Source organism: Protopterus annectens, chromosome 3.part0 (genome assembly GCF_019279795.1).
Source record: "Protopterus annectens isolate FY-2018-M chromosome 3.part0, PAN1.0, whole genome shotgun sequence".
Classification (NCBI taxonomy): domain Eukaryota; kingdom Metazoa; phylum Chordata; order Ceratodontiformes; family Protopteridae; genus Protopterus; species Protopterus annectens.
The window spans coordinates 1339541925-1339567617 of NC_056731.1; positions in this window are offsets into that span (position 1 = coordinate 1339541925).

Consider the following 25693-nt stretch of genomic DNA (forward strand, 5'->3'; position numbering starts at 1 on the left):
CTTTATTTAGTTGGTCAAACAGAGTGTTTTAGCTATTGTAAACTGCAATTACCTGTAAATGATCCATTCAGGAGACAATGCATTACATTTGAGGTTTCCACACTTGGGAAACTGGCAACAAGATTATAAAAGTAAAGATGTAACTCATGTCAAACATTTATTGCTTTTATACATGCAGGTAAGAAAGTAGACTGAAACAGTGGGGGCAGGGAGCAGCTTAGGTAGACCATAATGGTGAAAAGGTGAGTGGAGGAGTCAGAAACAAGACAGGAAGATCGAGTGAAGATAATGGGCAAATGTGCGTAGTGTGAATGGGCCATTCATACTGTAGAGCTGCATATCTAGGAGTCCAGTACTAAGTAAGAATACACAGGTCACTGGTGCATATATGAGGAATTCTCTGTCATCTCCTGTGGTTACTAAATTTCTTCTTGGTTTGTAAGAAAGTTATACAGGCTGACCAGCTGATCAGCAGCTCAAGACGACTGCATAATTCAATCTGGTACTGTAATGTGTGGACCGATATGTGACACTCTTACCCTTCCATAACATGACCTATTAATTACACATGGGTTTCCTAGTTTGCCTGTGGGGTTGGGGAGAAGATGCTTGGTCCACTCCCTGTGTGCACTGTCAATAAGGATGTAAAATTAAAAAGAAAATAATGGACCATTGCTGTAGGTGCTCCAGCGAGGTTGAACACTGATTGGCCTAAACCTTAAGTGGCACCTGCTGAATGTTGACAAAAACATATACTTCTCTGAGGATTTTGTTGTGCTACACCACCCCAGTGGCACAGAGGGTTAAAGCTGTAAGCATTGGTACAGGATTTGATTATCTTAGCCCTTGTTTGCTTACTGTGTGACCTTGAGCAAGTCACTTAACCTGGCAGTGTGTCAGGGTAACTAGGAATGTAATTAGTCTCCTCAGTGGTTTCCTTCACTTCAAGGCTAGTAATGACCCATCAACCTATGAATAATGAACTCCAAATAGCAGCAGATACCTTTTCCTCATTATCCATTCTTCCAGACATATTTTTGACTGACATCAGTTCTAAAAGAGACTTCATTCTTTTACTTTACTTTGCTGACTGAATAGACACCACTTGGGTTACTTAAACGTATGCTGTTATGTTTTCACTTTGCTGCGCTGTCTCATGTTTTAATCTTAAACCAGCATGTTCTACTAGCTACTTTTACTGCATTTTTGCTTCATTTTTAAACTTGCCTTTCTGTATAGAATTATCTACCATATGCTTTACATTTTGCATTTAATTTCATGTGTTTTCATATTTAGATTATATGATGTACAGCAATCAATTGCCTACATACAGATATTTCAAGCACGGGCATTAATGTCCTTCTAGCTTGCCAGTATACCAAAACACTTGTTCCCGTAATAAGTATCCAGGCTATCCTTAAAAATATCTAAACTAATACTTGCTTTAATATAATTTGTTAGTCTGTTCCATGCTCTATCAGAGAACCAATTAGTACACTTCTCATTCCTATAGAATCTTCTACATAGGTTGTCTGATGATTCTGTAGTACTTTTTGTTAACCCCAAGCATTCCCGGAGGTAGTTGTCACTAAATGCCCTATATATTTGAATAAGATCTCCTCTTAGATATCTATAAGAGACACTGTACAAGTTCAAGATATTTTAGTCTTTCATAATAACTTAAATTTTCACATCTATACCCTTGGTTTATTTCTGTTGCACTCTTTCCAGTTTACTCATGCTTGTTTTCTTTTAGGGTTTCCATATTGTTATTCCATACTCAAGTTTGGGTCTAATGTAACTAACAGACAATGACTTCATTATTTTTGATTTCCTAGACTTTATAAACCTTTTTATAAAACCTATAGTTCAATAACTGTCATTAACCAATTGGTTGATATGATTAGAAAAACTCATAGCTGAATCTACCCATATACCCAGGTCCTTAAATGAGTCTACAGTTTCAATCACTGTGTGCTGTATTAAATATTCAACTTTCAATTTTTGTCTACCAAATCTCACATACTTAGTTTTTTTATGTATTTAGCAGCATATTATTCTGCTGTGCCCAAATGGGTAATTTAGTCAAGTTATTTTGCAGACATGCCTTATCTGTAACACATGTAATCAGTTTACCTAATTGCAGGTCATCTGCATATAGACTGTAGAACACCTCAGATGAAAAAGTTAGGTCTGAAAGATACAATCTAAACAAGTAAGGGCCTAGGACAGAGATTTCTACTGCATTTGAGATTGCTTTCTATTTTCATTCATGGTTTCTCTCTTGATGTTTTTTTTAATAGGTTCATAGTTTGTTACTCAACATGCAGTCCAGGCAACCATTGAGGAAACTAGCTCAGTTTTTTTAATTGTCCCAAAACACTGTCTGTTTAAATTACTTTCTCTAGGTCTAGGTCACATAGTAGGCAAATGGCAGCTGAGGAATTCAAACCCTGTACCACAGGAAGCAACTCATTAACAGCTCATAACCTTAATTATCTGTACTAACTGCCAGACTATACTCTAGAAACTAATATAATGAATTTTGTTCATGCCTGGATGAAAGTGTTTGCTTTATCCTATTTGTACATTGGTTTTGCATTCTATTTTTTAATTGATGAATTTTGCAATGGAACATTATTTGAGCACACTGAGGCTCAATAGATGAACTATGCTCTTGGATTTACGTTTATCTCTCCTACCTTTCCCTACTGATTTTATAACTGTCATCAATACTCCAGGGCTCCTGAATTTGTGTAATGCTAATTAAAGTTTAGACCAGCCATGGTGTTCACATTTATTGGAATACCTCCAGCAATGGTCAACTTTCTTCCATTCCCTTTGACAGAGCACAAAGGGACACTGATGTTTGATTGGACCAGGCACTCTTCTCTTCCTCCAATCACATACAAATTAGGAAACAGGTGCAACCTATAGGTCATGTCATAGAAGACCAAGACCATCAACTCATCACATGAATTTTATGTAGCTCAGCTTTAGAGAAAAAGAAAAAAGTTTAAGATTCTTTATTAACACCCCCTCTTCATCATTACAGACATCCTCTAAATGCATTAAGAAAGACTCTTAGTCATACCACCAGAGAATGCAAAGCCAGTATGAATTTAGAGTAACCACATGGCCTTCCTCAGCTACATTAAGCAACTCAGAAGTAATATCCAGTTCTGCTCTATGCTTACTTCCAATGGTGTATTCCATCCTGATCTGGAAACCATAGCTAATATTCTGGCTGACAAACTAAAGTTACATTTCTCACCTCCTATGTGTATCCCTGTCCCACAAATTCTCACCTTATCCCTGGCTGTAAGCACCAAAACTAAAAACATTTGTTCCGTGGGCCCCAGCAGTATTACAAGATTTTCTGCCTGGAAATATCAAGTACCACATATCCAACCCCCTTCTAAATCTCTTTAACATTAGTCTCTCTACAGGCTCTATATCTGAAACTTAGAGAACTGCCACAGCTGCACCTCCCCACAAGGATAGCCCCTTGACTGATCCCTATAACTATAGGTCAGTTAGCCTTAGAAGCATTATCTGTAAGGCCACAGAATGTATTATTGCTAAACTAATTAACAGTGGCATAGGTGATCTCCAAACCTTTAATCCTAGTCAGTTTGGATTTGCTAAAGGCAGGGCATGATTACTCAACATAGCTGATTGCTTTGACAAGGCTATGGAAATCTTAGATGGCCAAACTTTTCACACTATCTACCTTGATCACAGCAGGGCTTCTGATCCCATTCCATGGTGTGAGTATCATCAGAACCATAGCTAGATTACTCGATGCCCTGTGTGCTTCCCTAGATTGGTGCTCCCATCAAATCAAACTTGAGAAAAAAAAAGAAAAATATAAAGAAAAAAAGTTTTGGCCTTGAACACAGATGCAGTATTGGCCTTCTTGCAGTTTCATAAAGCAATAAGCAATGTCAGTACTGCACTCTCACCCAATTGGCACCTGCTGATTGTAGCCGCCTTTCAGCTTTCATCTAGAGCAGCCACCTCCTTTTGTTTTGGCCTAGTTTAGACTTTGGGTATCATAAGCAAACTCTCTGCCATCTTTTGGATAGCACATTTGCTTACTGACAAAACTCACATTATTAAAGTAGGGGTATCTCCTTTACAACTGTTTCACAGAGCCCGGTTTCAGGTCCATTCTTATTTGGCATCTGCATTTCAGAAGTTAAATCAGACATCTAAGATCTCTGGTTAACCATTAAATTAGGTACAGTTGTTAACTCCTGCAAGATACCTATATCTTCCAGCAGTGCCTGGATGAGACCCATGTCTGGTGTTTAGCTATGAGCTTACACTAAATGCATTTAAATGCAGTGTAGTTACCTTTGGTAAAGCCCTTGCCCCCTCCTCCTATCACATTGCTGGCAACCCATGAAAACAGAACTTGTTATCAGAGATCTGGATTCCTACATAGTCAATAATCTCCCTTTTGACCTCATGTCTCAGTTGTGGTTAGTAAGTACTTCTACCTTGTACAGTTTATCTGTTGGGACATCTCATCCAGTTCAAAGGACTCCTTTACTGGAAGAATCACTGAATGCTATGCCCCCTTTGAATGTACCTGTCTAACAGTTTTAGTACTTGAAAAACACTAAATATTCCAAACTGAAATAAATCTCAAGTTTAAGCCACTTAAGTTACCCAAACAAGTTACATTTATTTATTTATTGACATTTGATTACTGTGAAAGGCCGACTGGGAGGCCCATGAAGAAAAGATCCCAAGTATTACAAAACATTTTTAAAGAACAACTCTATTTCTTTACGTTGTGTCATATAGACTCTTGAGAAGTGAGTTTTACTTAGCATTTCATGCTATGAAAGACTGTGCTTTTTGGCCATTTCTGAAAAACGGGAAGGATTTCACTGGCATCCTCTCTCTTGAGTTCCCACTCCTTGCAGATGGCTTTGCAGATGGACCCTCTTTTCATAGCTTATTCATTTTTTTCTAGTTAAATTGCTCGGTTCCTTTCACTCCCTGACATTCCTTCATGACTGGGATTAATTTGTTCTGTTTCACTCTGGTATAAACAGAATAGTTATTTTCTACAAATACTCTGGTGTCTCCAACTTTGAAAACCTTTCTCATCTGCCACGTGTTTGTTAATGACATCTTTTGTTTTTAAATCTTCACAACTGCTGGTTTTGGCTGCTTCTTAGCAAAAAATTTAAGACATAAATACATTGTACACTTTATTTTATTTATTCTTTGTTGACTGTGGTAGGTCATTGATCCAACTGGACTGTTTTCAGGCTCAGAAAAAGAGTGTACATATTGAAACAAACAAAAAGTGCATACAAGACCACATTAAGCAACAGACATAATTAGTCAAAGACAAAAAAAAATACCAGATCACTCAGGTAGAAAAGGAAGATCAAGAAGTTCTTTGCGGAAGTATTTTTAAGTTCCATTCCTATCAGTATATTCTGTTGTGGGCACATGTCCAGTTGCTGATACAGGTATTTAAAAAGTTTATATAAGATATGCCTTTCAGTTTTTTAAGGATGGTTGTAAACCTCATTTTTCCTCCATGCTTTGTCCTCCAAATCAGCAAATTTCTTAAACAATTCATCCTGATCTTTCTGTCACTTTCTCCTTAATTTTCATTTCTGACTTTGCAGTATGATCTATACAATAGAATAATGATTCAGTGTTTCTTCTATTTTTCCAATCTCTCCTCATTAGATTTTGTGTACTTCTGAGGGGTCCCAATTATTTAAAGACTTCTGAGTACATCTGAGGAATTCTCTCTTCAAAATTGTTTGAAGTCATAACTTGCACGCCCCGTTTGGTATGTACCTCTCAAGACATCTGCAACAACTGGAAAGGCTGCAGAAATACCTCACTAAAAGAATCACAGGCCTAAAGCAGATGCCCTATGCTGACCATCTCAAAAAACTCCAGCTATACTCTGTTGCATATCATCTACTCAGAGGCAATCTCTGCTTAACATACAAGGCCATTTCAAACCCAGAGCTGTTGGACATGCTACACTTAAAGAAATCCCAATCCCTCAGAGCCATACGCTCCAGAGACCTAAACCTTGTCATTACAATGAACAAAACATGCTGGAGGGATAGGTTCCTGACCCAGAGACTCCCCAGACTCTGGAATAGATTGCCCATACATGTCAAGCAGAGCGCCTTTTTGTCCCTCTTCAAAAGGAACCTTGACGATTGGCTGGGAGATAGGAAATTCACCCCGGGGATCACATTAGTCACCCTGCTAGACAGAGGTCCAGGGAAGTAAATATTGTGGGAAGAAATAGCCAGGGAATTGTTATGGCTAGACTTGTATAGGCCCTAGGGCAGATAGCCTTGTACCAACCTATGAACCTAAAATATACTGGCCTGGTTCTGAATGAATCTTGGCCAAGTCCTTCTCCAGCACAGCATTATTTTCTCCCTTTTTCTTCACTGTTTCTTTATTTCTCCCAGTTTTCTTTGATAACATTCAGACAGAATAATCTTCAGCAGAAACTGAATTTAATCTAATTGTCTTGTTTTATTGTCTGTTTTTAGCATTTTTTTTATTCTGCTGAGAGAGCATCAGTTAACGTGCTTCTCACTTAGTATCCATCTTGTTACTATGGCTTATGATGATCAAAAAGTGGTGGGTAACCTGTTGGAGTATGCAGATGCCCATAAAGTATTATGGGATATGTTTTCCTTGGGATACAAGGGTTATTTCCAGGGCTATGGGATTATCCTTGATCAAAAAAAAAAAAAAAAAAAAAAAGACTTCAGAAAAGGTGTTCCATATAAAGTTATTCTGAAAATTGTTACATTTAGTTTGTCCCTCAGGTGTAGCACGTTGTGTTGACAGTTGTGTGAAAATGAATAGGGATAACAAGCTCATGTATGGGACATTTTTCTTATGAACAGATGTTCAACGGGGTTTCTCTTATTTATTTATTTATTTGCTTATGTATTTATTTATTTATTTATTAACACTAGATGATCAGTTACCGGACATTGTTGTGTTTATTGTGGTGATATTGTTTTTCCACCTGTTGTGGCATAAGTCATGTCACAGATTTGTACAGATGGCTATAATTCATTGAAAGAATAGTTACTTGGCTAGTTTGTACAGTATGGAGCTTGTCATACTGAATTTTTATTGCAGCTATGTACTCGTACATCTGTTAGTACTACAAGTGTTCTAACCTTGCAGTTTGTTCTTGTCAAGAGGGCAAATGTATGCATTATGATCCCATCCCTTAGAGGCACACATTTACACATAAGCTGATTTTGAGTGCAAGGATTTTGGACCATCTGTTATGATTTTTGATAGTCCTCTATTATTTTGAAAGCTGACATGTTGAGATGTATGTGTGATGATGATGCAAAGATGCTTGTATTATTGTGTTAAGCATGACTGATATGACCAGCTGGAAGGCACAGCAGGACATTTTGGGAAAAAGACTGCATGAGTAACTGTTTAATGTTAAAGAAGTCATGATTATAAAAGGAAGAACAGTGTTCAGGTAAGGTAGTACCATTACAAACACACCTGAGAGTAAATGCTTCATGTCTTTGAACTTTTTTTTTATGAGCTAGTTTGCATATATAATGTACCAGACAAATGCACACCTACTGGAGTACTAGTTAAAGACATGTACAATGGATACCTACTGGAGTACTAGTTAAAGACATGTACAATGGATACCTACTGGAGTACTAGTTAAAGACATGTACAATGGATACCTACTGGAGTACTAGTTAAAGACATGTACAATGGATACCTACTGGAGTACTAGTTAAAGACATGTACAATGGATACCTACTGGAGTACTAGTTAAAGACATGTACAATGGGTTGGATAAGCCACCTTTTCAGTTTTTTTTTCAAAATCTTATTTAACATCATTATAATTTCTTACACAGGAAAAGATGTAAGTAATTGTGGTATGTGTGTGACCTAACTAAGCAGCAGGAAAGAAAATCAATTTGCTTTGCTAATAAAAAGAAACATCCACAGAATGATGTCAAATGAAGCTTTTTTTTGTTGTTTTATAAATGATGCTACTACAAATGCAAAATGCACATCTGCCACACAAAGCAGATGGCATGACATTGTCAGCAATGCTTGCATATGATCAACTATTCATATCCACAAAGGAACACTAGAAAAAACAGATGCAATAACATCTACAATAAGTGTACACAGTATGTATTCAAAAACATCCCTACCACATTTTTTATGCTTTCACATCACTCAGAAAGATTACACGAAGTGCACATGTAGTCTACATGTTGTGGTAACCTTTATGAATCCCTGTCAATATTTTAAGCTGCAAGAAAATCAGTAGGAAAATTAAAATTAGGAGGAAGAAGGTGTGAGTTGTAAGCTATGCCTATGTTGTCTGTTCACGCAGAACAGTGTACACTTATTGTAGGCATTATTGAATCCCAGGGAATAACTTAGATAAAGAAGATATCAGATTTATTTAAATAATATACTATGTAATATGTCATGAAGGTGTGACAGTGATTCTTAATTTAATCAGTTCTGCAATATTTAACTCCCTTCTACTTCATTCTCAGGGAATAATGTTATTATTAAGATCAAATCAAGCGTTATCTATATACCTCATGATATATTGATAAGCTATGCAATGGTGATAACTCAGTAATTCCTGAAATTTGACTATCAGCTCAGCAATTCTCACATGTATGAAATGTTGAGTTACCTGTCCGATAGAAGTTTCAAGCTGGTGGCCTAATCCAAGAAAAAAATAATGGCTCCAACCCCTTCCAAAAAGTCAAAACTTGTCACTGTGACAGCCCGCATAGCATGTCCAACAAGAAGAAATGAAAGCAAAATGACTTAAGAAAAAAGGAGAAAAATAAAACAAAAACAACAAAAATATCTAAAAGAACCCAATCTCCCACCCTCAATGCACAGTGAAACAAGAAACAACCCTCACTTTAAACCTCACTGTGTCAAACTGTTTTTAAAGATGTCAGCTGACTGCAACCAGAGCATACACATATCATGACTAAACAGAGCATACACATATCACAACTAACCAGAGTATACACATATCATGACTAAACAGAGCATACACATATCACAACTAACCAGAGTATGCAGATATCACAACTAACCAGAGTATACACATATCATGACTAAACAGAGCATACACATATCACAACTAATCTGAGCATGCACATATCACGACTAACCAGAGCATACACATATCATGAATAAACAGAGCATAAACATATCACAACTAACCACAGTATACAGATATCACAACTAACCAGAGTATACACATATCATGACTAAACAGAGCATACACATATCACAACTAATCAGAGCATGCACATATCATGACTAACCAGAATATACACATATCGTGACTAAACAGAGCATACACATATCACAACTAATCTGAGCATGCACATATCACGACTAACCAGAGCATACACATATCATGAATAAACAGAGCATAAACATATCACAACTAACCACAGTATACAGATATCACAACTAACCAGAGTATACACATATCATGACTAAACAGAGCATACACATATCACAACTAATCTGAGCAGGCACATATCATGACTAACCAGAGCATACACATATCATGAATAAACCGAGCATAAACATATCACAACTAACCACAGTATACAGATATCACAACTAACCAGAGTATACACATATGACTAAACAGAGCATACACATATCACAACTAATCTGAGCATGCACATATCATGACTAACCAGAATATACACATATCATGACTAAACAGAGCATACACATATCATAACTAATCTGAGCATGCCCATATCATGACTAAACAGAGCATGCACATATCACGACTAACCAGAGTATACAGATATTACAACTAACCAGAGTATACACATATCATGACTAAACACATTTGACGCATGCATGCTCTGAAATGGAGTTTGGAGAGCTTCACAACCACAAAACACAAATGAGAAAAAGACATTTTGTACAGTTTATTTAAATAATCAATTAACTGTATATAAATAAATAAGATGCCTATTAAAAAATAATTTTGAAGTATGGCATTCCTGCATCAACTTGTGCTGGCATATTTACCTCTGAGGGTAGACCCTCGTGGTTAATTTATGTACGTATGAATAAATCTGGGACTCTCAACAATTCAGCAAGATTTACTACTTGATTAGCTTACTGATGCACAGGCTATAACATCTCAGGTAGCACTAAAGAATATTTTAAGATTTTTTTTTAATTTGTTGAAGTACTTTTTAATAATCTTTGGCCTCTGCCACCCTGGAAAATCATCAAACCATATCCTCTAATTTCCCATTTGTTTCCCCCTAAACACTGTCATTGAAGGACATCAGTAAATGGATGACTGAGATGTGGATCATGGCCATCTTCCAGTGAAGATTAAATCAATTTGTGAATGCTGTTATCACCTCTCATTGGCTGGAAAGTAAAGTGTAATGCCTAATATGCTAGTTCTCTCAGATTGTAAACTTCAGCATTTATGAATCTACAGTTAGGACTTATGCACTCCTTAGCAAGTTTTGCCACCTCCTATGCTTATCGTGTAAGAACAACAATCTTGGACCTCCCCAGATCTTGTGGTGGGACTCTGAAAACATGCAGCATTCATGGTGATTGCTCTGCCATGGATCACACCCACCCACCACTCCACAGCCAGTTCCACCAGCACCAAGGCCAGGAAGCAAATCTGGGTCATTTGGGCAATGTCAGAGCTAAAATCTCTGTGTCATATGGTGTCTATTCCTTATTTAGGCTAGAGCCTAGATACAGGAAGTTGCATGCCATGTAGTACACTTTATTCTACAAGGCAGTAAGATAAACAATTAATTTGTGTTCTATATATAGCAGTCTGGTGAACATTTAAATGTTGCATAATTTCAGCCGTATTGGCACAGAGGGATAAATTCCTCTATGCCAGTGAACGGATTTATTCTTCTGTATATATGAAGGCATATCCATTGACTACACAGGCCATTGTACACTAACCTCTGTGACTGTGCAAGACATGTGCAGTCAAACAACATTTTAGGGATCTAGTCTGTCAAATCCAACTCCTTTAATCAGCAGTGCCAACTTGTAGGTTCACTTACTTCATGAGATGATCCCCGGCCTGTAGGTGTTAATCTCCCAGGTGATGTCACACAAAGTATCTGTGGCATTGAGGAGAGCTGCGGCTCAAGGGGAGCTACCCTATAACTGATGAAGTTGTCCAGCCTAGCCAAATGACTCTGTGGTGAAAAAGACAAAAACATGTTACATGATGTCAGAATATAAGAAGTATATTTGTGGTAATAGATAACTATATTTGTTTTAAGGAGTTTATATGTTTGGAAGCACAGGAATATAATTTGCAGTTACAAAATGGTTTGGCTGTAACCTTCAGAAATTATCTTGCTAAAGGCTGGTTTAGGAGAAAACTGCAAACTATGCATTCAGAAACCTGGTTTATTCCTCACTACGAGCATTGTAGCTGAAATATATGACAAGTTATAGGGTGCCACATTTCTGCATGCCACTGAGGAAAACAACGTTAAAGGTAGTTAACAGTTTCACCTCTCAAGAGGAGTAAAAACACAAACAGTAGGAAATATAGAGATGTTTAGGAATTATTTTGAGCCAAGAAAGAATTTGCCATTTTTTCACTATTTTTTATAAGGACACAAGACCCTACTGAGAAAAAAGATGCTTATGTTAATGAGCTAAAGAATTAAGCCAAAAAATGAATTTGTTGAGTTACATGAAATATTAATTAATAAGAGACATAATAATCTGTTGTATAAGAAATGACCATTTAATGAACATATTATTAGATGAAGCAGAACTGTTTTTTTTTTTCATTTTTAGTATCTTACCTATTTTTGATTGGGTAAAATCACTGGACAAAAACATTACAGCGAGCTGTGGCTCTTCACAGAGAAGCACACCTAACCCCATGAAAAGCTGTGACTCTTTGCAGAACAAGTAAAATTGTAGGTATATGGATCAATGAATTAATTGAGGAAATGGAAGAGTGCAAAGTAAATTGCAAGTCATACAAAACTTTAAAATGCAAGGTAAACTGTTGATGTTTTTTGACAGTAATGGTAACAAGAAAGATTCAAGAAATATACAGAATGCATACTGCACTTGGAATTTAGGCTTTGGAAATTAGATGTGGCTAGAAGTAAGGCTCTGTGTTTAATCAGTTTTGAGGAAGCTGTGGTAGAAAGAATCATTTCACAAATATTTGTAAAATTAAGTACAAGTAGCTTCAAAAAAATGTCTAATGTTGTTGAACAGAAATAAGAAAATAAGTTGAATTATTTGTTGTACCTATAACATGATTAGACATGATACAATAAAATCTGAATATATATCACAGAAAGTGAGAAAATAATGCAAATCTAATTGTTTGCAAGAAGTACTGAGAATAACTAAGTAAAACATAAAATTTAATGTAGAGTCAGATGAAGTTTCTAATGCCATGGTTAAAGATAATTTTAAAGCATTGAATCTAAAGACACAGTAAAATGAGCTAATCAAGACCACTGTTTCAGATCCAAAAGTATTTTATTCTCTAGAGCCTTGGTATATTGGTGAAACAAAAAGAAGTTTTAAAGTGAGGGTAATGGAACATATCAGGGACATAAAAAAATCAAAAGGAAGACAAGATTTTGGCATGTCATTTCAGAGATGTACATGACAGTCATTTTTCTATGCTTCAAGGTTATATTTTAGAGCAAATATTTGTTGAAAATGATGATGAAATTCTTTTGAAAGAAAAACTGTTATACAAAGAGTCTGTCTTTATTCTTAAATATGATACTTCGGTCCCTATGGGACTGAATGGATAGGTTAATTGGAAGTATTTTATTTAATTGTTTAATTGTATTATTGATTGATTAAATTTGTGTTTTTTGTATAAAAGGTAACACATTTTTAGCTGAATTTTGTAACTCCTGGAAGGTTTTGCACCTAGGCACTAGAGAATAAAATACTTTTGGGTCTGAACCAGTGGTCTTGATTTTCTCATTGTTGCTAGTTGTATGGACAGTAAAATGAGCTGTCTGTACACAGATAACATATTAAGGGACTAAGGGAAGGTAATGAGTCAAAATAAATAATGACACCATTTCAGATAGTAGCACTTAAGTTATTTCTACTAATGATTTTATATAATTTGGCCCATGAAATGCTAGAAGTGATGAACAAATTCACAGTATAAAATCAAAGAGTGAATATTTTTCTGGTCACCTTTTGTAATGGTCCAGCAGTCACTAAAATATCTTAAATACTGCAGACATCCATATCAATGATATCTTTCACAATTATGCTGGTTTATTTACTGACAGGTTTGCCAGGCACACACACACACACACACACACACACACACACATATATATATATATATATATGTGTGTGTGTGTGTGTGTGTGTGTGTGTGTGTGTGTGTGTGTGTATCCCATGAAGTGATACAGGCTGCAAAAATTGACAGTAGCTATTTGGAATAGAACTGAAATAGAATTTAAATAAACTGAAAGCTTAGATATTTTTAAGAAGCCATTACAGCTAATGTATGCTCTTTATCGTAAACAAGATAACATTTTATCTATATTGATCTGAATTCTCTAAATAAAATGATTAAGACAGAACAATACCCATTGGTTATAGTTAAAAAGTGGTTTTAACAAGTTCTAATCAATTTCTTTTATTGTTAGATGCAAACCAGGGATCCTAGTAGCTGAAGTTAAGCTAAAGAAAGCTCCAACTTGTGTACACTTAACATGTCAGTAGGAATTTACATATTCCTTAGAATTCAGTGTCGTATTTCTCCAGCAGCAGAGTTGTTCCAAAGAGCTGTGCTCAGGTAATTGAAGATCCGAAAGGCTTTATGAACAAACATTGTGTATTAGTATTGGGTCATATTGGTATATAAGACAAGCATTACAGACCAATACATTTATTAAACTGATTATAATAGTATCATTTCAAAAAAATAACAGTAAATTTAATTAAGAGTAGCAAGTTTGACATATATGTATCATATTATAACATCACAGATAATGAAACCTGATAAAGGAATGTCAAAGAAAGTGTATAGATGCCAAGGCCAAAAGATGACAATTCAATGTTTTATAAAGGTTCTACTTAGCATATTTGAAATAACTATGCCTGTAAGAAAACTTTTAAAGTAGGATGTAACTTGGGCATGGAGCTATAAGCAGGAAAAAAGATTTAAATGCTCACAACTATTCTTAATAAATACTGTGCTTTGAATAAGCCATTTTTGTTGAAAATAGCTGCCACATTCTACATGGTATAGGAGCTCTGAACCTACAAAAATAAAAGACCATTTGCTTATGTGTCAACAGAATTTACAGTTCTATTAACTTATATTGAGAAAGGTCAGTCATTATCCTACGTGATTTCTGCTATCCTAAGAATAACTGGAAAAGTAATAGATCTAGTGCTTATATGGTGTCATATTTTTAGTAAATTGTACTATAGGAGGTACAACTATACTTGCTCTTGTACTTATCAATAAAGATGATATAATAAAACTATCAAAGGTCTACACCCAATGAAAAACTCAGATTATGAATGTATATCATTTGAATCGGTTAATACTCACAGAAACAGATTTGACATATTGTATGGTATGGCTTTAAACTGCTAGACACAAAGTCAGCATCTGTGCATTAAATAAGGAAAATCGGGATAGATCTCATTTAGATGCAGTAGAGTACTGTGTTTTGGAAAAGCTTAAAAATATCTAACATGCAGAACTCAACAAAGTAATCAATTTATAAACAAACAGAGGAAAGCATGGGAAATTATGGTTGTTGTTGTGTCTTTCAGCGTTTCCCGGTTAGGGGTCGCCACAGCGGAACTCCAGTCCACTAATGATTGGCAGTAGATTTTTACATGCCAGGTTGCCAGCCTTAACGCACAACCTTCAACGAAGGTACGCCCATTCACGCATGTCTCTACGCAGAAGACGCTCTAGCTGAGAATCGAACCGGACAGCGTCTTACTGTGAGGTGACAACGCTACCGCAGCACCACCACCGCAGATATGAGAAATTATGGTAAACAACATATTTAATGAAATTATTATGGAAGGAAAATGTTTGTATGAATGGCACAGAACTAAATATAATAAAAGAGTATTAAACAGTATTACTAAAAGGTTAAGATTTGTCTTATAGGTGAAAAAAATGAATTATTAGAATTTTATAATCTACTGGATAATAGGAAGGAACGTTTTTAAATAAGTGAGATCTAAAAATAACATAAGAAATAAAATAAGGACCTTTTAAAGAAGAATCTAGTCTTCTTTTGGAGAAAAAAAAGAAACGAAAGAAACCTTCATAACTTTTCTGAGGTAAGTAATTGTAATATGAAAACTGATGAAAAAAACAGCATTAAATGTAACAAGTTAGACGTTTGTTCCTTGATATCAGAGAAAGATGTTAAAATATCACTAGAAAAGGTTAAGTAGAGAAGTTCAGTGGGACCTATCAAGTAATCAGGTAAATTCATTAGGCTAAAAAATGTGATAGGTCCATTGACTGGAATGTTAAACAATATATTAAAATTGGATTTTCTCCCAAGGAATGGAAAATTTCACATATTGTACCCATACACAAGGGTGGAGATAAAGCTGACAAATGAAATTACAAACTCATAAGTCTTACTTCCATTGTTGGTAAATGCATGAAAAGATGCATATTACATTTGCTCATGAAGAGTAATATTTATGGGAATGATTTACATAATAACCAACATGGATTCACAAAGGGAAAATCAGCCTTGACATGTCAAATCTACTTTTATGAATATATGTCAGCCTTGATGGACTAAGTAAAAATTGGTAGAGTTGTGTACTTAGATGAGTCAAAAGTTTTGGTTATCTAAGTCATGATTATATAAAAAGATGCCTCAAAAGACTAGAGGTCAAACATACATAACAGCATGGATTTCTAACTGGATAACTGAAAGGCAACAGATAGTAGTATTAGAAGGTATATACTTCAGCCTTTAAACAGCCACAAGGGGGATGGTCCCCAAAAGGGTCTTTGCTTCAACCTATATTTTTTCAGCATGTTATTTTCAGAGATACCTATTTGAGTGATTGAGGCTTATAAATTATGCAAACAACTGTAAGGTGGGAGCGCAATTTGATAACACTGAGGATGCATGTATGCTAAATTGTTATATATTGAGGATAGAAAAATGGGCCTCAAAGGTAGGCCATTAATTTAACTACAATAAATGTAAGGTAGTATTTTTTGGAAATAGCACTGGATATTAAATTAAAATAGGTGATATTGAACTGGAAAGAGTTGACAGTGCAAAGGACTTAAGGACAATTGTTAATAGTGCTTTGAGTTTTAAACACCATGTTTTTGAGATTAAAGGTAGAGCACTAAGTCAGGTAGGTCTAATGCTCAATACCCTTGAAACATGGAATTATAAAGCTATGAAGGATGTGTTCATCTCCCTGATAAGACCAGTTCTTTAATACAATTTGATCTCCTGTAGTTTAACAATGACTGAAATTGGAAAGCTTGAAATTGTGCAAAGGTATTCTACCAAAAGAATAGCAACAATTAAATCTCTGCCATATAGAGAAAGAGGGTTTATATAGTATTATTTGCATATTGGTCAGAGGGAAATTGTGCATGTCCTTTAAAGCGATAACTGACAATGATTTAAGAACTCATCTGGAGTTGGATTTGTTCATACCATTAGAAGTTATAAGAGAAAAGAGACCAACTTATAAAATGAAACATAATAAGACTCAATGAATAGACAGATATGTAACACAATAAGTTCCAAAACTATGGAATAAGTTGAAATTTCAAGTCAAACAATCAAACACATTAACTACATTTAAAAACAGTTTAGATGACTTTATGGAAAATAATACATTTAAACATGGAACACATGAATTTGCAGTATTTAAGGTAAGATAGGACCATCTATATATCTGGTTCAATTATGCAACTATACCACATGAGAAAGCTAAAGAAAGGGGAAAAGCCTACTTGCAAATTCACTTACTATATTATTTCAAGTTCAGGATCACCCAACAGTCTTTTAAAACAAATAAAAATGTGTAGCTCTTTCCTTGAGATACTGTGAATTCAGAAACAATATAAATTGCTATAATTTAAACCCCCTCCACCGCACATTATTACAGCAATGTGTAAGCATCAGAACTTAGTTTCAGGTTTTCTGAAAGGCAACAGATATGGCAATTCTTTGTCAAGTCAGCATCCAGGATTTTTTACTTCTGAGGCAATGACAATGCAATAAAGACTGGATGTGGGCTATATTCTACCATCCTGAGAAGAAATTGTATACTCACATGTCACACACACACAAAAAAAAAACAAATACAATTCAGCTTGTCAGATTGGCACATTCTAATGTTCATTTAGGCCTAATAGTTAATACTATCAAAACACGCTTATACCTCTGTAGCAATTTGACATTTTCTAGTAAAACCTTTGGGAAATAAATCTAGATACTCAGTTATCACTATAGTGAGGTTGTAGTTTAGGATCTGAGGTAATAGTATAGCTATGGGCTATTCATTGATCACTTACTCTCCTTTTCCTCAGCCTATCCCTCCACAGCATTTTATTTTGAGGATGCTACTGTTGTCATAACATCTGAGTTTTCTCCTTTATTTTATCACTGACCTTTATGAATATCTATAAACTTGTTTCTAATCTCTTAGTCAAGCTACCCAAAATCCATGTTCTCCCATGTCACCTCAAATACTGAATAACACACAGCAGTTACCTACCTGCCTCACTGATTTCAGTGTTTTTATAACTTAATACCTAAGCTTAGTAAAACTTGTAAATATGTAGAAGTGAATATTGTGTAGCATGTTTTTTCTCTTTTTGGGTAATAAATGATCACTGAAACAGTTGCAGTTGTACTGATATGACAGTTGAGGAACTATTCCATAGCCACATGCTACTTCTGAATAATTTTCCTGCCTCAGCACTGCTGCTGTGAATATCACTTGAACTGGTTTACTATCAAAATGCTGAAATTCATATGATCTAACATTCATTTGATCAACACATATGGTCGACACATGAATATTAAGTAGTCCATTTGGTCGACAGAAAGTGCATGTAAATTACCTGTCGACATTATGTTGACAACAGGCAAGGATTTACCCTTGTCAGCACTATTGTGTGATCTCGGAGTTGTAATATATAAGCAGCAGGCGGGTGCAGGGGGCACAGCCCCCCTGCAAAAACACTAGTGTTAGTTTGCAGGTGTTTGTCGACCATTTAAACTTTGACATTTTTATATTCAGTATTTTGAATGTTCGATGTAATGATTTTGACGTTATGATCGTCGACCATATGAATTTCAACATTTTGATAGTAAACCCACTTGAACTATAGTATATTGTCAATAACTCATACTGTTTTCTGCTTATGATGAAATGGTTTCTGATTCAGATCTTTCTTCTAGTTTTAGATTTAGTTAAGTTTTTTCTCCCCAGTGCCTCTCTTCAAGTGAACTTTTCCCAGTAATGACTAACCTGGTTAATTAAGAAATAAATAAATGAATTAATGTTTTAGTACATTGTTATTTCCAGCAGAAACAGCAGCTGTATGGAAACATACTGCAACTGATACACATTTCAAAGATTTCCTTTATAATTTACTGACAGGTTCTGTTGAATTGATAACTGCTATACAGGATGAGGGAGTTTTACACTGTGGTGTAATTCCTTACGTCTCGCCCATGTGATAATGCCTTCTTGATCTGTAAGATTTGAAACACAGTCAGGGACATGTTGAGGTTATGACTAATACAGAACAAATGATTAGTCAAAAAAGAACTGGAAGCTATGACTGCATCAGTTCATCATCATTAGTGGACAAGTCAGTATAGGATTATATCCCATGTTTGTTTTGTCTTAATGATATAGAAATTTAGATTTGCTTATTGATATACTGACCACTTTTAGCAAGAGAAGGAAACTGCTGGCAGTTATCCTTGCCAACGATAATGATATTTTATACAGTTGCCAATCTTTTTTTTTCCCATTTATTATAACGTGTGATCATGGAAAGATAAAGTCCAGATGACCAGATCTGACTAATGGCTCAAGTGCTGAAGGAACTTGTGAGTGTGGTTGGGGAAAGGATTTGTCAGCCTCCTGCTACAGTAGTGACACTTCTTAGTTAGACTACAGACTTAAGCTCCATGTTGGTAATGGTGAATTAGAGGCATAATAAATTTGTTTTTCACAAGTTTTAAAGAACAGCTATATCTTACAAAAATTTCCTCTTCTAGTCTTCCTTGAGAATATTTTCTTCCATACAAAATTATCTTTTTGTTGCTAGATAAAAAAGGGTGACATAGCTGTCTCTTTCATTCCTGTTACATTCCCTGCTATTTAGCTTCTTTAGGGGACAACATGAGGGGCTTAGATGAATCTACCTGCACTTTACTTAGGAATCTGTTTTCCTGGCTGTTATCATTGCCATTAAATTTTGAAGTTTTTGCCCAGAAAAAATATAGAGAAAGGTGTTTGTATTCTTCTCTTCTCTTCTCTTCTCTTCTCTTCTCTTCTCTTCTCTTCTCTTCTCTTCTCTTCTCTTCTCTTCTCTTCTCTTCTCTTCTCTTCTCTTCTCTTCTCTTGTCTTCCCTTCTCTTCTCTTTTCACTTTGTATGCAGTGAAATTTGTAGTTGCCTTGTTTTTTTCACTTGGGATCATAAACCTACAGAGTCTTTGGGAATTCACATATTTTGCTTTGTAATATCTGAGTTAAGAAACCTGTTTCTGACAACAGAAAGTGAATCTGAATGAGGAGGAGGAGGAGCTGTTGCTAGGTGACTCCTATATTTTCAAAAATTCTAATAAAAGCACTGTTTTATCACTAATGGAGAAAGGGCTTAGTGCAGTGTGTTTACACATAACAGAGAGCACAGACCACAGCCTGGTCATGCAAAAAAGTTATGTCATCCAATGAGTATGAGGAAATTTTGGATTAGAACAAAATTAAAATTAACAATTGCTTCTTATAGTGTTGCATGTATATTAGTACAACAAAATAGATCAAAATAAAACAAAAATATGTGTTTTTTAGTTTCTGACCATAGTGACTTTTTAAATAGTTTGATCATGAAATAGATAGTCTGAGTAATTGGAAAGGGGGGATGGAGGAATTTCCTATAACTGTACACATACCATTTATTGATAAGACACAGTAGTTCCTAGAGATTCATCTTACATGTATGCATTACCTTTCTTTTTAAGTCTCCTAGCCATTATTCTAATCCAAGTAAACTAGTTTGCATAATATGTATTATGGATCCTAGGCAGGTATATCCAACAACTTTTTTATTAGACAGATGGCCAGAGTTGTCAAATTATCAAAATATATAGCTAACAGCTTGTTTCCAAGAAACATGTAGGCTCTTATTACTTACAAAATGCCTTACGGCACTACATTGCACCAAACAAATCCTACCTCCATAAGCGAGTAAAAGACATGCACAGTCTAGTGTTGTCATTATTTGTATCACTTACATACACAGTTTTTCCCACAACTTTTCACATTCCTTTCAGCTCTGGGTAGTGTGAACACACAAGTCAAAAGAAAAAAACAACACATGCTTCATAAAAGGTGTCTATCAAAATTCTGCTAAAATCCAGGTGCACTAAAGCTGACAGGCAAGAGCCACAATTTTGTTGTAATTGTCTTTAGAGAATAGAAAGACATAAAAAGCATTATTGGATATGAATAGTCTAGTACATATTCCTACATGAATGAAATATAAAATAAAACAAGGGTGCACGAAAAATTAAATAAAAACAGGGTAAAGCCTATAAAAGTGGATAAAGGAGATACACTAATTTCATGCAAAGCCCCTTTCCACATCTCACTTAGCATATAACTGGAGAAAGGGCAGTTTTCACTTTTGAAATAGCTAGTAAACCACAATCAAAAACCACAAATGATGTAGAAACCAAAACTGTGGCACAGTTCGGATAGTCCCAGGAAAGAACTCCATTATAGTTTCTCTGATAAAACCAATACTTTAATCCATAAACATGATAGGAAACCACAAATAGTTGGTAGTCCACAACATATAAAAACAAGTGATAAGTAAGAGCTTTCATTTAAAACTGTGTTAAACTTCATCAGACAATTTCATATTTTACCTCTTTAAATAATGATGTCTTTTCTCTGACTGGCTCATACTGTTGAACTATCAACACACTTCTTAATTCCTGTTTGCTCACAGACATGGAGAACATAAAGCACAAAGGATATAAAGGCTATGTAAAAAAACATTCTAAAAGTGTATGTCTGTATGCATATTATATATGGTACAGCTGTTTCTTCATACATGGTGGTATACTTTATTGTTATGTAAGTTAGTTTTGTATTAATCTAGTTGCTGATTTTTTTCTCTTTTTAGTGCTTTCAGCTTAAAGATCGGGGCAGTAGAACTCCTTTCATTAATCTCAGGCCAGCTATCAGCCTGGAGCCTTACCTGCCATTGCAATTCCTTTAGTTCTAATACCAGCCCCCAAGCTTTTCTGTCATCAGTCTGTACACTGTCTGTGATGGTGTACCCAAATTGATGTCCGTCATTCTCTACTGTATGTTTTGGTATGGCATTATTTAAATTACTTCTCTTAATAGTGTATTCATGTTCATATATTCTCTGAGAGAATTTCCTGTCAGTTTTGCCTATATAAAAGGCCAAACATGATTTACATTTCCCTAAGTATACAACCGCTTTTGTATTGCAACTGTACTTCCCCTTTATTAGATATTCTCTACTGTTAAAATTCTCCCCTATTATTACTTTGTGACACCAATTACAAGCTCCACATTTCTTCATTCCATAAGTTGTACCACAGGGGTTATTTTCTTGGCGTTTAAGTAAATCTTTAAGATTTTCCCTTCCCGATATACAATTAAAGGTCTCTCTCCTATTATGTTTCTAATGTACCCATCTTTGTTTAAGATAGGCCAGTTTTTCTCATAAATCCACCTTATAATTCTATGATCTTCACTATAGGTTAAAATTAATGCTTCTGAACAATCTCTCTCATTTCTGTGAGCAAATAGGAATTAGTAAGTGTCTATATAGTTCAACAGTATGAGCCAAGCAGAGAAAAGACATTATTTAAAGAGGTAAAATATGAAAGTGTCTGATGAAGTAATGAAAACGCTTACGTATTACTTGTTTTTATACATTGTGGACTACCAGTTATTTGTGGTTTCCTATTATGTTTGTGGATTAAATGTATTGGTTTTATCAGAGAAAGTATAGTGGAGTTCTTTCCTGGGGCTATCCAAACTGTGACACAGTTTTGGTTTCTACATCAGTTTTGAAGTAGTCAGATACCCGACTAACAGACATATTCAGAAACTTATATGTATGTGCATGGCCAGTCTGATCCCTGTGCAGTATAATAATGTTCTGCACTAAGGACAGAGTGTGATGACCCAGCATTATGAATATAACCATATTACTTATTTACCCGGAGTGGAATTTTACAATATTCGACTGTGAACATTTGAGTTAAAACACTGACACAGTTTTAACAAATTAAGCCATAGCAGAAGTCTATGGAAGAATTAAATGTCAAAGTTTATTCAAAGCATTTGACTACCACATGATTTGACTATTACTAATTCAGTGCAACAGTATTAGCTATATTATTGTTAAGTGGGGGGGGGGGGGTTCCTTGCATATTTAATTCCTATTGCAAAATTATCATTACGGAATCTTATGAGAATGTTTAAAAAACTAAAGTCATATATGAACCCTTAAGTACACATAAATGACATTGTTGATCGATATGTCCTAAAGCAATATTTTTGTTTAAGGTGTAGATTCACACTGACATTATTCCATTTCTATTCACTGTATCTTCTTTTATTGAACTGTTGTGGAAATCGATTATTTGTGGATTATCCATGAATTATATTAACTGGATTCTGTTTAAGATCTTTTATGCAATGGGCTTCTATACATTTGCTATGGGGATGGGTGGGTCATTATTGCACCTTTCTCCCTTTTTCTCATTCCCCTATGTTTGTGACTACAGGTCACTTGTCCCTATCCCATTCAGTAACACACACCACACCAAAATGGCAATTTAAAACCTTTATTAAAACTTTCTTAATCACAGCTTTATTGAACAACATTTTTAAATTTACTATCACAAAATGAACATTCACATTCATGTAACTATTTACCAGGGCAGCATATCCTGCTCATCCTCCCCAAAATAAACAGCATTGCCACAACCATAGCAAAATAACACCACACACCAACTATTGAGCCAATGTAAGGCATTGTGCTAGTGCTTCCAAACTGAACTGAAATGTTTGAAATAACTTGACAAGTATAAACTGAAATGAAATAGCATAAAAATAAATGCTCAGATATGCATAACTTTTAATGTTGAAATAATAAAATAAGCATACAACTTAGCACTTTTGTCCCCTTTTGCAAACTACAGTGGGACTTCATCAGAGTTAAAATATTCAAGTGCATCACTTCCTTTTATAAGCATTCATCATTAACATTTAGTGTGTGTGTGTGTGTGTGTGTGTGTGTGTGTGTGTGTGTGTGTGTGTGTGTGTGTGTATGCATCTACTTGATATAGCTGACATTTCAGAATGTCAAAAACCATATGGCCGAGACCATATGATCGACATTTGAAATGTTGACCATACAAAAACAAAAAACACAACAAAATCTTACCTTCACTCTGTAAGCTGGGGGGGTTACTCCTCCTGCATCCCCCGTGGGGGGCTCCACCCCCCCCAAAACCCCCGTAACTTAAATATACCAACTCTGAGATCGCACTACAGTGTGGAAGATTGAAATCTTTCCATTCTGCACTGTTTGTAGATGTCGGTTCCGCATGTTCGACATTTCGAATGTCGATCATATTGTCTTGGTCATATGGTCTTCGACATTCTGAAATGTCGACCATGTGAAGGGGACCTGTGCATGTGTGTGTGTGCGTGTGTGTGTGTGTGTGTGTGTGTGTGTGTTTGTGTATATATATATATATATATATATATATATATATATATATATATATATATATAAACTACCCCTACTTTTCACTTAGATTTCTGAACAGTTGCAATTATGCATAGAGAGAGCCTGCAGAAAAACATCTGTGTGATATGTAAAGCAAAATAAATATATAATAGTACCACTTTTTACTTGCTGGGCTATACAGGCCTTCATGTAATCCTGTACAAACATCTAAATAATCTGTATATCACTTATGGAAACTAATATTCTGGCATCACATAAACATATCCCATTAATAAACAATACCATCTGATTTTATCATTTCAGAACCTATATATGTACATATGACCAAAATGGAAAGAAAATCAGACTAAAACATTTCAGCAAAATGTGTTCAGAAAATAATCAAAGCACTTTTTTAGAAATAATATCTTACTGAGTACAACTGGTTTGAATAAACCTAATTATCTATACCATCATCAAAACATCATTTCATATTACCATCATTCACATTGTCAAAAAAAAAATGCATTAAAATTTCTTCTTACATGGGATCACATAGAAAAAGTAAACTAGGATCAGCAGCAGGTTCAAAATACCATACTGGAGGATTCAATAAAGCCTACAGATCATTTTTTTGACTGTGTGTGGATCACGGCACGATGCTCACATGGCTGCTAAGAGTTTTAGATTCAGTAAATACTACGTAGTAGCGCACACGCATGCATAAACATGAAAGTGTCTGTGGTGTAATAATTGTTGCATAAGTAGTTGAATTGTATGCTAGTGAAGCAAATCAACATGGTGAAGATGATTCAACAAGCTGTAAAGCAACTGTGTAGATTCCATGCTTGTTTTGGCCATGTATTCAAAAGTTTTCCGAATACAGACACAAAAAAGTGTCTACATGGACACACGAGCAAGAAAAAGTCTGTAGATTTGTACAGAACAGACTGTAACATGTCACTCCACACACATTACAACATTATCACACGTGGTGGATGCTAGAAAATTAGATTAACAATAGCAGCAATTCATTTTTAAGCGCCATGACATAAATGCAGTTTTGCTATCCCACCCCCAAATGAAGAATGCACTTGTAACTAATGTAGATAGCTAAAAGTGTAAGCCCCATGAAACATACTATTCAAAACTTGCATTCCTGTGTGCAGCTATATACTGCAGCAATACCTTCTCTTGAGTGTACATCACATGAGGTCAAAACTCATTAGAATTATGTAATCCAAAAAAAATTATAACCATGTAGGGATGTTCACTTTGTGTAGGCACTTCTAAAGTGTTCATGTTGAATGCATGGCAATAGTGAATGATGACATCAGGGGTGTGTATCAGGTTACACTTACAGAGGTGTACATGTAAGTGTAAAAGTGCATGTAAGCAGTGCACAGTTCACAAGTTCTTTGTCATCCTCTTGCTTGTTTGTTAAAATGTATCATCTCTGCTGGTTTAAGTTCAAATTTATTTTTTAATTTTTGTCCTGGTTTGTGCAATGTGGCTTCTAGTGCAACCATCAGAAATAGAGGAATGACTGACAGGTTTCTCTAGGATTGTCATCTAACTATTTCTGTGGCAGCATATATA